Source organism: Corvus kubaryi, unplaced genomic scaffold (assembly GCF_017639235.1).
Source record: "Corvus kubaryi isolate FWS band 111438036 unplaced genomic scaffold, C.kubaryi_AGA036_p1.0 125, whole genome shotgun sequence".
Classification (NCBI taxonomy): Eukaryota; Metazoa; Chordata; class Aves; order Passeriformes; family Corvidae; genus Corvus; species Corvus kubaryi.
Genome location: NW_024580660.1, coordinates 544,696 through 561,223, shown reverse-complemented (window position 1 = coordinate 561,223; position 16,528 = coordinate 544,696).

Here is a 16,528-nt window from a genome sequence, read left to right as displayed (position 1 = left end):
CTTGAAAGGACATGCTCCAAAAGGAAAATAAAATAAAATAAAAATTTTTAAAAAAGCTTTTTAACCTTTGTTGTGCCAGGGAATAGAATAGAAACAGGCTGTTTCAAGAGATGATGTTCTGCACAGGAGGAACAAATCTCCCCAAGGTAACAAAAGGTGTCTTGAGGCAGAAGGCTGTTGTGTTTGATTACTTGGCTATCTGGGCATATAGAGTTCCAGAGCAGGGCATATAGACTTCCCTGGCATATACATTGCTATTGTATTCCCTGATTCGAATTTGTCAATCCAGTCGATTTACATTCTCTGAGAAGTGGGACTCCAGACACATTAACTACACCTATTCTCAGGGAGCCAGGTCATAACCTTTCAATTACAGCTGCTGTGAGTCACCCAAGTGTCACAGTCAGAAATGAATTTGGATCCTTAAGTGTTTATTACCATAGCACCATCTTTTGCAACCCTTTTCTCAATTACATTTGTAGATTTTTATCACTTTGAATAGGTTTTGATCTTGTTTATTGAACTGGTCTTAATTTCTTGGTTGGTTTGTTGGGTTTTTTTTGTAAGAGTTTAATAATCAAATTTCAGGAAGATCGTTGTTAATACAGTAGGTTCAACTTATAGTTTAAAGATCTGCTACTTTGGACCAAAGGGTAAAAATATGCACTGTTTTGCTTCAATGTCCAGGAGAACCAACCCTCCCTGTTTCACTAACCTTAATGAGGCAGCAGTCTATCCCCAAAGCCCAAATGACATTTTCTGAAATAGTTCAGGCAAGAATGTATGGAATGTGCATCCCTTGCAATATAGTTGCTAACAGAAGTAAATATTTCAAATGACCTTTGCCAGGCCCTGTGTTTACCAGGGGTATTAATTAAACTTCCATGAAAAAGTCCACAAGGATTACATTAGAACCAGGAATAACATCCCTCTGACATACCTGGCCTATTTTGGGTGTCATTTAACCAACAGTAGAAGCTACTTGTGACCTGTCATCCCTTTCATTAGTCAATCTTAACATCTACACAGAATTATAGATCTCTAGTTTTGCAGTAGCAATTTTCCATTTCACTCACCATGACACAAACAATCAGATGCTCTGAAGGTGCTTGGATATCTGCTGTGGCCACTGTGCTTCTTGTGGTCTTAAGCAGAATCACAAGAAAAATCATTGTGCCAAATGATTTAACTGTCAAGCCAAGGCTGATTTTTCAACAGTTCCATAAATACAGTCTTTAGCATTTATTTACAACCTTATAGTTTTGGATTAGATATGAAAGCCTTACATGCCTGAATATATGCAAGCCTTTTGATTCTGGGAGGTGTATCCACCTATTCTACAAAGCAATAACTTAACATATATGCTCAATATAAGAAGTGTATGATGTCTGTCACCACCACAGACTTAAGTGAGTCCTGTCTTTGGGAGCATCTTGCTTGTCTCACGTGGCAGACTTGCCTTGCTGGACTTTGCAGAGCTGGTTTTGGAAGAAGGAAGGTTGATTTTGTGAAAAGTTAATAATTAATAATTAAGATTTCTATTTAATTTTGCATTCCAAATAAATTCATAACTCACAACAGACAGGAGTACATAGAAGCTGAACACTTCATTTAATACATTAATCCAATGGTTTACATTTTTATTTGAAAAGGAGTGTCAAAGCACACTAAAGCTGGATATAGAGAAGACAGAGGGTGAAAACAAAATCTTAGATAAGAGTAGATAAGCTACTTCAAGATAGGAAGAAAAGCAAGCCTCCTGCAAATACAGTGGAAAGAAACATACTGGAGAATTTAAATGACTAAACGAACATGATTTCTTTTGTTATTTCTCTCCATAAGCAGAGAGATTTTTTTGTTTGTTTTCCTCTCCCTTCATGTGTGTATGGAATACTCTTAGTGGCAATTTAAAGATACTTAGACGTTCTTCAGAGAAGTTGGAATCATTGGCCTCTTTACATTTATCCAGTTTACAAGAGAAAGGAAAATTCCACAATAGGGACAAAAGGAATTTTCTCCTAAAATGATGCCTTGTTGAATCTTATAAAAATGAAAGAATGATTAAACCATATTAGAGAGGAGATATATGTGTACAGGGACCCACATTCTACATAAACACAACTATAACTCACTATATTTTATTTGATCACAACTCTAGTACAAATGTTCTCCTGGATGACAGCTTGGATCCAATAAGACATAACTGGGGATAGGTGCTAATGTCTTGTCAAAGTTATATAGTTTCCTTCTGAAAAAGACATCTGGTTTAATTGCTCAATGCCAACTGAATCCTTATAACCAAAGGCAATAATTGCTTGCTGCTGAATTATGTCTATGAATAATTGAAGGACTTGCCTTTCTCTATCCTTACTTTGGCTCCTGGGATTGAAGGGACCCAGGCTTTGCATTTATTAAATAGACACAATCTTGGTTTATTTAATTTCCATTTTTATTTTATGTTCTCTATTCTCACTTATGTTAAAATTCTTCCCCATTGTTACACACGGAGTTGTGTGTGTAACAGCACCAAAACACAAAGGTGCCTGAAAGCATGTCTTGTTTCTAGTTCTTGCCTTCCTTTAAAAAACACAGCTTAGTGGGTTTTTCAGGGGAACCATGTCTGAAATGTCTATTGAAGAGATCTTCAAATGACAAAGAGGCATTTACAACAAATCACACTCGTCAGGGTTTTCTTCTAAATGAAGAAAGTCCTCATAACAAGCCCTAGTGTTACATTTCACAGTACTTTTTTTATGCCAAGAAACTGCAATTATGATGATAAGTTAAGCTTACTTTTCTTTATGCAGTCTTAGAATATTCTACAGGCTAGAAAACTGCTGTTTTCCCTATGTTTATTAAATCCAGGGGTCAAAGAGGTATGCTTATTCTTGAGAGACAGCTTATCAAAACCTCTGCGTGGGAATTTTATAAGAGCATTTTACCTTATCTGTTGAGCAACACAGTCATTTTCATATTCAAGATTATAAAAGTGACAAGATAATTTTATTTACACACACGCCCATGCACACACACACATCTATATGCAAAATACAGGAATGTTTTCCTTTATAACTGCTTAGGCTCAGACAAGGGTTGTTAACAGGTAATCTTCATGGCATTGACTAGACAGCCAACTATGAATGTCAACAGTGGGAGGAATTTCACCCTTTTCTAAGCACACAGTACTAAACAATTGACTACTTAGCTGAGGCTTGCTCCTGCTTCCATTTAACTTGGAGTCAAAAGAGTCAAGAGGAATAAGATTCATTATATCCTTAAAAAAATATGCAAAATGATGTGTTTCAGCTTTTGACCACTGCTAAATGCAATTTAATAGGCTAAATGAATGCAGTATGCAATATTTATATGTCCTTACAATTCCTTAAGAATATGCTATACATTATTTACAGAGTAATGTTAGACTTTGTTAGCCATTATGAAGGATTAATTATCTGCAATTAGCAAATAGCTGAATATGCCAACATACTTGTTCATTCCTTTTAATCAGTAATTTAGGAGAAGTTTTCCACCTTAATTAAAACCTTAGTGTATTTTTGCACATATTCAGCATTCCCTTATCAATACAGGAAAGAAAAGCTCTAACAGAGCAATCTCTAACTCATCCCTTCTTTTCACCTTATAAATTCTCAGTTCCACATGCAAGAAAGAGATGTACAATTCCTAGTTAAAGAGGGATTAAATAAATATTTGAGATTTTTTATCTGTTCACAAATAATCTGCAGGTGAAAACAGAAGTTACTTCACTGGCTCTGGAAGTTGTCATGAGCTTCCAGTGGCTACTTGGTTTAATACTCAATAGAGTTATTTCTAAAGTAGATGCTCAAAAGGACCTCTGCTCAAAATTATGTGTAACATCACGGTTGGAACATTCACTTTTAGTATTGGACCACTTGGTTCCAATCTCTGCTCCTGACCAGGTAAGAAAGGGATATCAAAAGATCAGATAAGTATTGTGCCATGTGAGTGGAGGAGTAACACTGGCTGCCTCCTTCACTCCAGTCTCATTTCTGAGGAGGGATGGGAGCCACTGATACACCTCACCTGTTCAGGAGAGGACTCCAAGACAGTAAAATGGCACAAGCACAGAAATAGCTACTGTGGGACACAGAAAAATTAAATGCTCATACCCCTGATCAGAATGGCATGAAAAAGAAATAAACTACTTTGCATTCACCAACTTTATCACAGGAAATGAGCATGCACATGGAAGTTAATCACAAAAACAGCTACTTTAGTACATCAGCAGCAAGTTACCTCCCAGTAACTCCTTCTACCTCAAAGCCCTCCTTACTTTCATGGGTAGGATTTAATCTGCAGCCTCTCTTTCATCTTTGGGGGCTATCTCAGATATCTCTGCTCAATTCAGGTTTTTGTTCATGCACACTGGTCTGGCAAGTACCATTCTTGCTGTGTATAGGAGAGTCCACATCCCTTACACAGAGGTGTGCAGTCATCAGTGCCTCCTGTGCTTCTTCAGTATTGCACAGAGCTGCTGAAAGCTTAATCTGCCACACAAAAATCAAGCAGGCTATTCTCATTCTGCACAGCATGCCTACAAAAAGCCATTCAGGACCTGCTTTTAAAATGCTGAGTGTAAACACATTACATTAACAAAAGTGGAAAACAATATTTTTGATGGAGCTTATTTTGATCTGGCCTTGCCTTGAAGATCTGGAGCCTATTGATAAGAACAGTCTGTCCTTGGGTTTAAAACTGAAGACACGACGTTTTTGTTAATCCTGTTAATCTCATTAGATATCTGCCCAGAAGTTTGCCTACAACAAAATGAGTCAGAGAATAGAATGGTAATGGGTTTTTTGTTAACTTTTGAGAGTTTTTTCCTGGCTTTGGAGCATTCATAGCTACCAAAATGAAACAGCTTATACTCTGTAGAACCCTGTCAGGCCAGTGTAACTCACAATGTAAGGCAATTCCAGCTGATTCAATAACGTGAAGGCTACTTTCAATTTGTTTGAATGGTGCCTACACTGCTTTCTATACAGGAATAGCTTGACAATTTAGGCTATTTCAATGGACTGTTCACATTCAACTCAGTTGTCACCATCTGTTCCACCTTGCCATTATAAATGCAAGCAAGCATTGTTCACAGTTTCAGCTTGGGTACATTCCTTACCCTGCACAGTGCAAGTCTTCCATCTGTTTTCTGGCAGGGAATGTAGACACAAACTGGGAAAAATTTCCTCTTCTGATACTACATATTCTTTGAGAAGACCATAGTATTTTTTAGATTGTAATACGGTGGGTTTGATGAGGACTAGATAAAGTACAAAGTGTTTAAACGATGTTTGAGAGCACCAGTCCCCTTCCACGTTCCCCCTTATATTCCTGGCTCTCTCTACTCATGTGCCTGCTATATCATAAAATATATGGGTTTTCTTCCACTAGTGAGGAAAAAAAGTATAATGTGAAAAGTATCAAAGGGGATACTGTGATATATTCTCCTTGCCTTTTCTATTGTAAAATATAAAAAAAGGGAAATGTGTGATCTCTCACTATGCTGAGATTCAAAATAATGTTCATTTTCTTTCTGGGATTATGATTGCTAAAAGAATGAACTTCAAAGCACCAGTCCAAGTAGATCTCAGCCCTTTTATACCAAAAAAACTGTTGTATAGCAGAATCGGCATCTATGCACATTGATACACTTTCTTTTCTAAAGGAGCTTCTCTTTAAATACACAAAATGAGCTGTCATAAAGAAACACAATACGATTTCCCTGTTCGTAATTTTTTTTCTTTTCATTGCCCATGCATAGTATTAACTTCTAGCTGACTCTGCTTGCCAAAAGCAGCCTTACAAAATGATAGGTGGGTCACACAGTACTTCCACTTACTGAACTGTCAATATTCCATTGTTAATTAGTTGCTAATGATGCAATTTACCCTGACAATATTTCAGCGATAGAAACTCTTCTGTTTAAACATCCTTGACAAACTTATTTTCTTGATATATTAAGACCGGAGCAATGAAGTCTCTTATTATTTCTGTCTATTTCTTCACCCAAAGATTTCCTTTGAGACAGTGAGGTGATGGGTAGTTAGAAACAAAGCCTCACATCTGTAGGACTCTGGCTTGAACTCAGACAGTGATGCTGGTAACCAGAAACCTGTGATTTTCCATTACTAGATTTTAGTGTGTCTTGCAGCACAGAGACATTTCCAGTACAACGTCTATCACAAAACCTTGCCATTGCAATTGATGTCTATCCTAGGCAGCCTTCCTATCTAGGTTACAGAATTCACTGCCTTGCCAGCATTACAGATTACAGACAAGAAAAGATTGGGATGTGTCCTTATGGTCCTGCTGTTCTCTGAGGACACCAAACCCAGAGCTAAGCAGAAGTGGGCCATGCTGGAGCTGACTGCATTCTCCATCTTAAACAGAAGAAAATCGGGTCTTAGGCTACTGTGACAGCTCTGTCTTTTTAGAGGATATGACATGCTGAATTCATCCCAGTTCTCACAATCATCAAGATACAAAACTTAAGCATAAACAGTTGTGTTCACCACCATGTCCTAAGCAGTTTTATTTTGTATTTCCTCTCCAACTCTAATTTATATTGGAAACATTGTTCTATATTTCCTACTACAAACTGTTGTATAAGTTTTTGAGATACCAGTTGGATTTTTAACAAGGGAGGACTGAAGTAATCATCTCAGTGACTTGATCCACATAAGAGAACTAGGCACAGCTTCACCACACCTAACCCTAAGTGCTATTGTCCACACTATAATCTTCTCGATACAAGTGCTAAAATTGTGTTAATCCAGAGATGCTTGCAGTCTCTATTATCTAAACTCTTGGCAGGGAATCCTAGAGAGATGGGCTTAAGTTTCACCTCCTAAGAAGGAAAGGGCTGCAAGAAGGCTTTGATAGAAAAAATGGTAAGAAGTTTATCTCAGACTTTAGAAGTGCATGCTCCTAGAAACAAATTCCTGCTTTAAACAAACAATAGGAGGATTTTAAGCTCACTTTCTTATCCTTTGGGTGAAACCTATAGATACCAGGGTCTAAGTAAAAAATAAGGAAAATGCACAACACGTTTCTTCTTCCTCTCCCCTGTGTTCAGCATGAAATCTCACCTGACTATATGCTCTAAGTGTATTCATTTGATCAGTCTTTGCAGATATTATGGGAAAGGAAAAATTTGATTTCTGAATCCTGCAGGAGATTAAACACCATGCTGCTCACTAAGAAAAGACTTCTGTGTTGGCTCAGTGGATGACTACTAAGGTATCCTAGTTAGTGGACAAGGAGGTGTCTGCAGGCTTAACTAGTCACCGGGAAGGCTTTTGGGAATCTATATCTTGGATTTAGCCATTTAAATAAAAAATCTGTTGAATGTTGTACATTCCGTGGCTACAAAAATATTTGCCAAGCACTGTTACAGGCAGTGGTTGCTGCAGTGCTTGACTTTCCTTCTCCTGCGGACACCAAAAAATTAGGGGCTAACACAGTGAGTATGTCTGTCTGTCCCTGTGCTGCCCATTTCCCCATCACAGTTTCCTCCATAGCTTTCCTTTCCTGACTTCCTCTGAGATACATTGTCTTCAGACCTCTGTAAAAGAACCTAAAAAGTGGTTTCTCTAGTATTAGGATCTGTGTGTTGCTGAACGCTGAAAAGGTAATTTCCCATGCACCAGCAGGCTTCCTCTGTATTTCTAGACTCATTTAAAATGATTCCATAAAGTGATTTGGAATCCTGTGTAGTGAGATGCATTTCTGAAATTTATTTCATATCTGTTTTGATAAGTACTGTAACATCTACCCCAATGTTATGGTAACAGGTGCTTTAGAACAGTGACTGTATGTGGTTGTAGTAGTCTAGATTGCACATATCCTGATGGAAAGGGATCAAAGAAGTTACTTGCTAGTGTTTTTTTCAGTGACTTTGTAATGTTGGCTGGTCTCACCCTAGTACCACGAAGCATGTCACAGAAACTTCCCCTATCTCTACTGATTTTCTTTCTCACTATTCTTTACAACTTGATTCTGGAAAGAGATCAAGGAATTTTCACACAGTAATCCAAATAGCCCCACCGGTGTGCTCATGCTGAGGAAAAAAAAAAGGTTTACTGTTTTTTAGGGTTTTTTTTTTTTGTTTGGTTGGGGTGTTTTGGTTTTGGTTTTTGGTTTTTTTTTAAGTTTTTAAAAAGTAAAAAAAAAAAAAAAAATAGGTCTTTCCAGGAGCAAAATATGACTGAATGAAGATTTCCAAACCCAAATTAAAGATTTTCAGTCACAAAAGGGGAAGTGATAGGTGGCAAGAAATTAACTCTTTTCTGTGGTGATGCGATGTTTTTATTGCATTTTGTATGTTCTTTGTACCCTAATGGTTCATCCCTACCTTCCCCACTTCTACTCCCAGTTGGTCTGTCCCAGATCCAAGCCGCTCCCCCGGTGCTCCCAATGTGGTTATCCCCTCCTCTTGTTCTGGCACCTTCCCTGCCAATTGCCCAAACCCCTCCCGGAGTTCTGGACTGTTCTGTGCCTATCACCAAAGCCCTCCCTAATTACCCCTATATGGTCCCCATCAATCCCCCGAGACCCTGCCCCCTCGAGTACCTCCCCTCTTGGAAATCCCCTAAACCTCGATGCCTCATTGGTGCATGTGACCCCTCTCCCTCCACCCACCAAGACTATTGGACCATATGTGAGTCCTTCCCTCCAGCATCCCTCCCTCCTAATCTGCCTATTGGTCCCTAGTTGGGTTACTCCTCCTGTTCAACCCCCCTTTATTAAGTGTAGCAGCACTGCAACTGTTGCTTGTTCACTGTGGATCCTGTTAAGTAAACCCTGATTACCTCCCATGGCAAGCCTCCCCGCTACTTTTTATCTTTCCCTTCATCGAGGGCTGCTGACTGCCACAGTGCCTGGAGCCTGTGCTCCCCTGCGTAGAGCAGAGGCTTCAGATGAGTGGCCTTAAAGCTCCGTGCCTCCAGCTGCTCCCCACTCCTGCCGCACACTGCTGGAGCTGCCTTGGGCAGTGGACAGCAGCGGTCATTGCGACACTTATCCCTTGAAATTTTCCTTCTTCAACCATACAAACAATGTGAACAGAAATTCAGATTTTTGTTCACGTAGATCTGCCATCAAGGACTGATAGCTTTCAAAAGAGTCCACAAATACTAAAATTTATTGGATACATATATATATTATTATTGTCGTACATAAGAAGAGAAAGAAGATTTTGGTGACACCATTTTCATCCGCTACAACTTGGCATAAAGACTTTTTTTGTTTGGGCCTGTCCAGAGTCTGCACTTTTCACATTTTAATACTTCTTTTTCTAGTTAAGAATTCCATGTCTTGTTCTGGTTGCTGGTCACTTTTCAGTCTTTCAGATTCCAAATCAGTTATCTCCTCCTTTACCTGTATTTTATGGACTTGATTACTTTTTAAAGTAGTGGAATTAAAGCATATTTTCAACAGTTTAATGTATCCTGACTAAAGCCATTTTAAAGAGTGCTGTGCCTTACTATACCTTATCAGGTCAATTTTAATTCTAATTTTGTATTTTGTACTCCAGATAGCATTCTATACAGTCCTTTATTGTAAATCTAAAGTCATCTGCATTTTAAAATCAAAATCCAATGCTATTAACTTGGGGGATAAAGGCCAATTTTTAGGATGAGGATTCATTATGTACTGCTTACAATTCCATTGTGAGGCCATCAAAAAAGACCTAACTTTTAAAGGGGAGAATGGTGCTTTTTTTTCACTCCCTCATGAAATGCCTGAACATATAGTTTTGTGTAGTAGGACTAAGGGTCATTTCAAGATCAGAATTTAATGAATTACCATTAGTCAAGGAAAAATCCCAACTACTACTAAAACCTACCTCAAACTTTTAAGGTTCAGCCTCTTTCTCATTTTCCACGTGAATATCCTGTACTTCACTTCCTTGTGCAATGGACAGTCTGAATTTTCTCTTGGTTTATTCATTCACTATATGATCCTTTCTAGAAGACAAACCAGGACATAATTGGTGGGTGTGACTGTGACACCTTTAGTTAAAAGTAGTTATTTGGAAAAAAATAGAAAAAAAATTTATATATACACATACAAGCTTCAGATATATCTGTGAGGCAATAAAGCTAGATGTGAATTTATGAAGTTAGATTTTAAAAAATGCATGCATAGCATCAACGAACAGTAATTGCAATATGTAACTACATGCACAAACACAATTAGACACAGAGACTTGAATGTGTAAATACTCGTTTATTCAGGAAGGGTTTGTCTAAATGAACAGCAAATAATAGCACATTTGTTTTGCAATTATGTTATGAATTTTGCCTCTGACTCATTAACCAGGCTTTGTTCAACGTTATGAGTCAAATTTCATTCATATATATACCCTTGGTCTAGTACTGAACATAGTATTAACTGATACATTTTAAAATGCAACCTCTGCTTTTATATTTTTATGCCTTTTTTTGCACAAATTGTTATGTGACAAAATGTGACAACCCATGTGTTAGGTTAGGTGCTGGAGAATGTCCAGAGAAGGACAACAGAGGTGTGGAAGGGGGTGGAGCACAAGGAGGGGCTGAGGGAGCTGGGGGAGCTCAGCCTGGAGAAAAGGAGGCTCAGGGGGGCTTTCTCTCTCTCTACAATTCCCTGACAGGAGGCTATAAACAGGCTGGAGTCGGTCTTCTTCTTCTAAGTAAGAGGTAGTAGGATGAGAAGAAATGGTCTTAAGTTGTGCCAAGAAAGGTTTAGATTTGTTATTAGAAAAAATGCCTCACTGGAAGAGGGATCGGGTACTGGAACAGGCTGGCCAGTGAAGTGATGAAATCACCATCTCTTGGCGCCCAACCATGGGGCCTGAGGGCATTAAGAGAGAGAGGTGAAAAAGGAATATCAGTTCCTGGATAACTTAATTTTGTGTGCTGGATATAGGAACCTTGCTAAGCAGCCCTGTGTGGTCTAGTTTACCCTGGTTCGGGTGGCAGGTGGTTGTGGCTATATTCTTCCCCTTTGCAGCTCCTTACCTAAACATGGGTCCTCTGACTAAGGCTACCATTGCTGTAATCCAGTTTGCGCTATGGGTCGAGAAGGTGAGGAATTCATGGGTTTTTAACTTCCTCCGGAATGCAGGTACATGGATAAAGGGTTATCACACACTAAGTGCATGTTTTTTGGGGTTATGTTAAAAATGGTACCTTCTGTGAGGAAATGACACCAGGGGAAGTTTTCTCACAATGCCTCAACCAGTTCTTTGGGCCCATCCCACCAATTTTTGAAGGGTTTAGATTCCCTCTGAGTACTAACCATCTGGTGCTCGTAGGCCTACTCTATTTAGCACTCAAGGATAAGTTGAGATTGGCTTAGATAACTACCCAGACACCAGCCCCAGAGACTAGAGATCCTACCCCAGAGCCTGATCCTGCCCCAGAACCTGACATGGCCCCAGAAAGTAGACTTCCTACCCCAGAGCCTGATCCTGCCCCAGAACCTGACACGGTCCCAGACACTAGAGATCCTACCCCAGAGCCTGATTCAGCCCCAGAGCCTGACACAGCCCCAGACACTAGAGACCCTGCCCCACAGCCTGATACTGCCCAACAGCCCACCTCAGAAATGGACTACCCGAACTGGGTGGGGGTACTGGTGAAAGGGATGCAGGAGATGTGCCAGGAGATGGGCCAGGTGCGCCAGGGGATATGCCAAGTGCTAAGGGAATACACCTCCTCAGCTAGTGAAAAACCCTCTCCCTGTCCCAAAGAGGATGAGTCCGATAGTGCAGCAGTGGAACCCACGGATGTTACAACCATCCAGGTTCCAGCTGAACCACAAGGACAACCACAGCCAGCAGCAGTCGCCCCTGTGCAAAGGAGGAAGTATAAGATCAAATCAGTATGACCAGTTAATGATGATGGGGAACCAAGGCCCTCACAACCAGCAGGAGAGCCAGAGCCGGAAATCATCACTGAATCCCCATCGTACGACAGTCTCCGTAGTATGCAAAAAGACATTGTGTGAAGGGAGCGTGAGCCTTATACAACCTGTCTGCTTCAGGTTTGGGACCTTATGGGCACAGGTGTGCAACTGGATAGTGGTGAGGCAAGGTATCTGGGATCGTTGACCCAGGAACCAGGTGTGGACCAGATATTTGTGAGGGAGCCAGGGCCCCTTTCTCTCTGGGAGCGGCTCTTAACGAGTGTGAGAGAAAGGTTCATTCACAAAGAAAGAATGCAGGAGTACCGTCATAGAATGCAGTGGAAGACACTCGAGGAAGGGATCCAGCAGCTAAGAGAGGTGGTGGCAGTATTAGAGGTACTCTTTGGGAGGGATGGACAGCATGATAATGACCCCGATAAGGTCAGGTGCACAGGACAGATGATGTGGAACCTGGCAAAGCTAGGGCCACCACAATACACCACCTTCATTGCAACGATTGATGCTGAAAATAACCGAGAAACAGTGGGCTCTGTTGCCAACAAGCTCAGGAATTATGACAGTATGGTCAATGGCCTGCTGAAAGCTCATCTCTCTGCTGTGGTCCAGGACCTCAAAGAGGAGATGAAGGAGATGAGGAAGGAAATGAGGGAGGAGATGAGGGAGGAGATGAGGAAGGTCAGTGTGGCACCAGTGCGAGTCACAGGCCCTCAAGTCAGAGCCCGTCGTCCCCCTGCCAGAGAGAGAGGGTACACCCCACGAGCTGAGCTGTGTTTTTTCCTGTACGAGCATGGGGAAGACATGAGAAGGTGGGATGGGAAACCCACCTCTGTCCTGGCAGTGCGGGCGCGTGAACTCAAGGAGGGAGGCACTAACCGAGGGCTTTCCGCTAAGGTGAAAGTAGCCTCAGCCTCCTGTGACCGAGCTGCCAGGTATTACAGAAGGGAGGATGATATGTTGGATCCCCTTGAAGATACCTCGAGCATGTACGCCCAGGGAAAGAATGATAACCAGGGCTAGAGGGGCCCTGCTTCTAGCCAGGAAGAGACACGGGAGAACCGGGTTTTCTGGACGGTGTGGATCCGATGGCCTGGCACATCAGAGCCACAAAAATATGATGCATTGGTTGATACTGGGGCACAGTGTACTTTAATGCCATCGGGACATGTGGGGGCAGAACCTGTATCCATCGCTGGGGTGACCGGGGGATCACAGCAGTTGACCCTGTTGGAAGCTGAGGTGAGCCTGACTGGGAAGGAGTGGCAAAAGCATCCAATTGTGACCGGCCCAGAGGCCCCCTGTATTCTGGGCATAGACTTCCTCCGGAATGGCTATTACAAAGACCCAAAAGGACTCAGGTGAGCATTTGGGATTGCTGCTGTGGAGGCAGAGGGCATTAGGCAATTGAACACCCTGCCTGGACAATCAGAAAATCCTTCTGCAGTTGGGCTCCTGAAAGTGGAAGAGCAACGAGTGCCAATTGCCACCTCAACAGTGCACCGCCGGCAGTATCGGACAAATCGAGATGCTGTGATCCCCATCCACAAGATGATCCGTGAGCTGGAGAGCCAAGGGGTGGTCAGCAAGACCCACTCACCCTTCAACAGCCCCGTCTCGCCTGTGCACAAGTCTGACAGGGAATGGAGATTGACTGTGGACTATCATGCCTTGAATGAAGTGACTCCACCATTGAGCGCTGCTGTGCTGGACATGTTGGAGCTGCAGTACAAGCTGGAGTCCAAAGCAGCGAAGTGGTATGCCACTATTGACGTTGCCAATGCATTTTTCTCCATTCCTCTGACAGCAAAGTTTGCCTTCACCTGGAGGGGTGTGCAGTACATCTGGAATCGACTGCCCCAGGGGTGGAAGCACAGTCCCACCATCTGCCGTGGACTGACCCAGGCTGCACTGGAAAAGGGTGAGGCCCCAGAACATCTGCAGTACATTGATGACATCATTGTGTGGGGGAACACCGCAACCGAAGTGTTTGAGAAAGGAGAGAGAATAATCCAAATTCTACTGGAAGCTAGTTTTACCATCAAGAAGAGCAAAGTCAAGGGACCTGCTCGAGAGATCCAGTTCCTGGGAGTAAAGTGGCAAGATGGATGACGTCAGATTCCCACCGAGGTCATCAATAAGATCACAGCAATGTCTCCACCGACCAACAAGAAGGAAACACAAGCTTTCCTAGGCGCCATAGGTTTCTGGAGAATGCACGTTCCCAAGTACAGCCAGATCGTGAGTCCTCTCTACCTGGTTACCTGCAAGAAGAACGATTTCCACTGGGGCCCAGAACAGCAGCAAGCCTTTGCCCACATCAAGCAGGAAATTGCTCATGCGGTAGCCCTTGGCCCAGTCAGGACAGGACCAGAGGTGAAGAACGTGCTCTACTCTGCAGCCAGGAACAATGGTCTGTCCTGGAGCCTCTGGCAGAAGGTGCCTGGTGAGACTCGGGGCCGACCACTGGGATTCTGGAGCCGAAGCTACAGAGGGTCTGAAGCCAACTACACTCCCACAGAGAAAGAAATCCTGGCAGCTTATGAAGGAGTCCAAGCTGCCTCAGAAGTAATTGGCACAGAGGCACAACTCCTCCTGGCACCCCGACTACCGGTGCTGGGGTGGATGTTCAAAGGAAAGATTCCTTCCACGCACCATGCCACCAACACTACTTGGAGCAAATGGATCGCCCTCATCACGCAGCGTGCCCGAATTGGAAACCCAAGTCGCCCTGGGATCTTGGAAATAATCACGAACTGGCCGGAAGGTGAGACTTTTGGGTTATCTTCTGAGAAGAAGAGGAGCAGGTGACACATGCCAAAGAAGCCCCACCATATAACGAGCTACCAGAGAGTGAAAGACAATATGCCCTCTTCACTGATGGTTCCTGCCGAATTGTAGGCACTAGCTGGAAATGGAAAGCTGCTGTATGGAGCCCCACACGACAAGTTGCACAGGCTACTGAAGGAGAAGGTAGATCGAGCCAATTTGCTGAACTCAAAGCTGTTCAATTAGCTCTGGACATAGCCGAAAGAGAGAAGTGGCCAAAGCTCTACCTCTACACCGATTCATGGATGGTAGCCAATGCTCTGTGGGGTTGGCTGGAAAGGTGGAAGAAGGCAAACTGGCAGCGCAGAGGAAAACCAATCTGGGCTGCTGAGGAGTGGAAAGGTATTGCCACTCGGGTAAAGAAGCTATCCGTGAAGGTCCGTCATGTAGATGGTCATGTCCCCAAGAGCCAGGCTAATGAAGAATATCATAACAACGAACAGGTAGATCAGGCTGCAAAAATAGAGGTGTCCCAGATAGACTTGGATTGGCAACATAAAGGAGAGTTGTTCCTAGCTCAATGGGCCCATGATGCCTCAGGCCATCAGGGCAGAGATGCCACCTATAGGTGGGCACGAGATCGAGGGGTGGATCTAACTATGGACAGTATCTCCCAGGTTATCCATGACTGTGAGACATGCGCTGCGATCAAGCAGGCCAAGCGGGTGAAGCCCCTGTGGTATGGCGGGCGATGGTCCAAATACAAGTATGGGGAGGCCTGGCAGATTGATTACATCACACTGCCTCAAACCTGCCAAGGCAAGCGCTATGTGCTCACAATGGTAGAAGCCACCACAGGATGGCCTGAGACCTACCCTGTGCCTCATGCTACTGCCCATAACACCATCCTGGGCCTTGAAAAGCAAGTCCTTTGGAGGCATGGTACCCCTGAGAGAATCTAGTCTGACAATGGGATTCATTTCAAGAACGGCCTTTTAAACACCTGGGCTAGAGAACATGGCATTGAGTGGGTGTACCACATCCCTTACCATGCACCAGCAGCTGGGAAGGTTGAGAGATGTAATGGACTGCTTAAAACCACCTTGAAGGCACTGAGGGGGGACTTTCAAAAACTCAGAGGTGCATTTAGCAAGAGCCACCTGGTTAGTTAACACCTGAGGCTCCGCCAGCCGAGCAGGCCCTCCCCAATCCGAACCCCTACAAACAACAGATGGAGATAAGGTTCCAGTGGTGCACATGAGAGGTATGCTTGGAAAAACTGTTTGGGTTAATTCTGCCTCAAGCAAAGACAAACCCATCCGTGGGGTTGTTTTTGCTCAGGGACCAGGTTGCACCTGGTGGGTGATGCAAAAGGATGGAGAGACCCGATGCTTACCTCAAGGGGACCTTGTTTTAGGGTGAACTACCCATGGCTCTGTACTTGTATCAGTATCAGCATGTATATATGTATATAATTCAGGTGATGCATGTATTTATATGGTTCAAAGGGTTAAGTTTCATGTAACATGTTAGTATGGGAAAAAATTCGGGGTGGATAATGTTGGGGTTTTAAGAGGTCTAGTTTTTTTTCTGCTAAAGGCATTTTCCCCCAAACTGTTACTAAGATACAAATCGCTGGGTGCTTAAGAGAAAACAAAAGACCTGCCTTCTCCGTTTGTTTCACCTGGGTGTGTGGGCAGTTGGGTCTCCGCGTTCAGAGAGAGAGGAATTGCTGATTGTTTTTCGGCCACTTTTCTTTCTGCTGGAAACAACACCAGGATCCCAAAGCCGCTTCCCCTGCCCCGCTGGAGGTCGG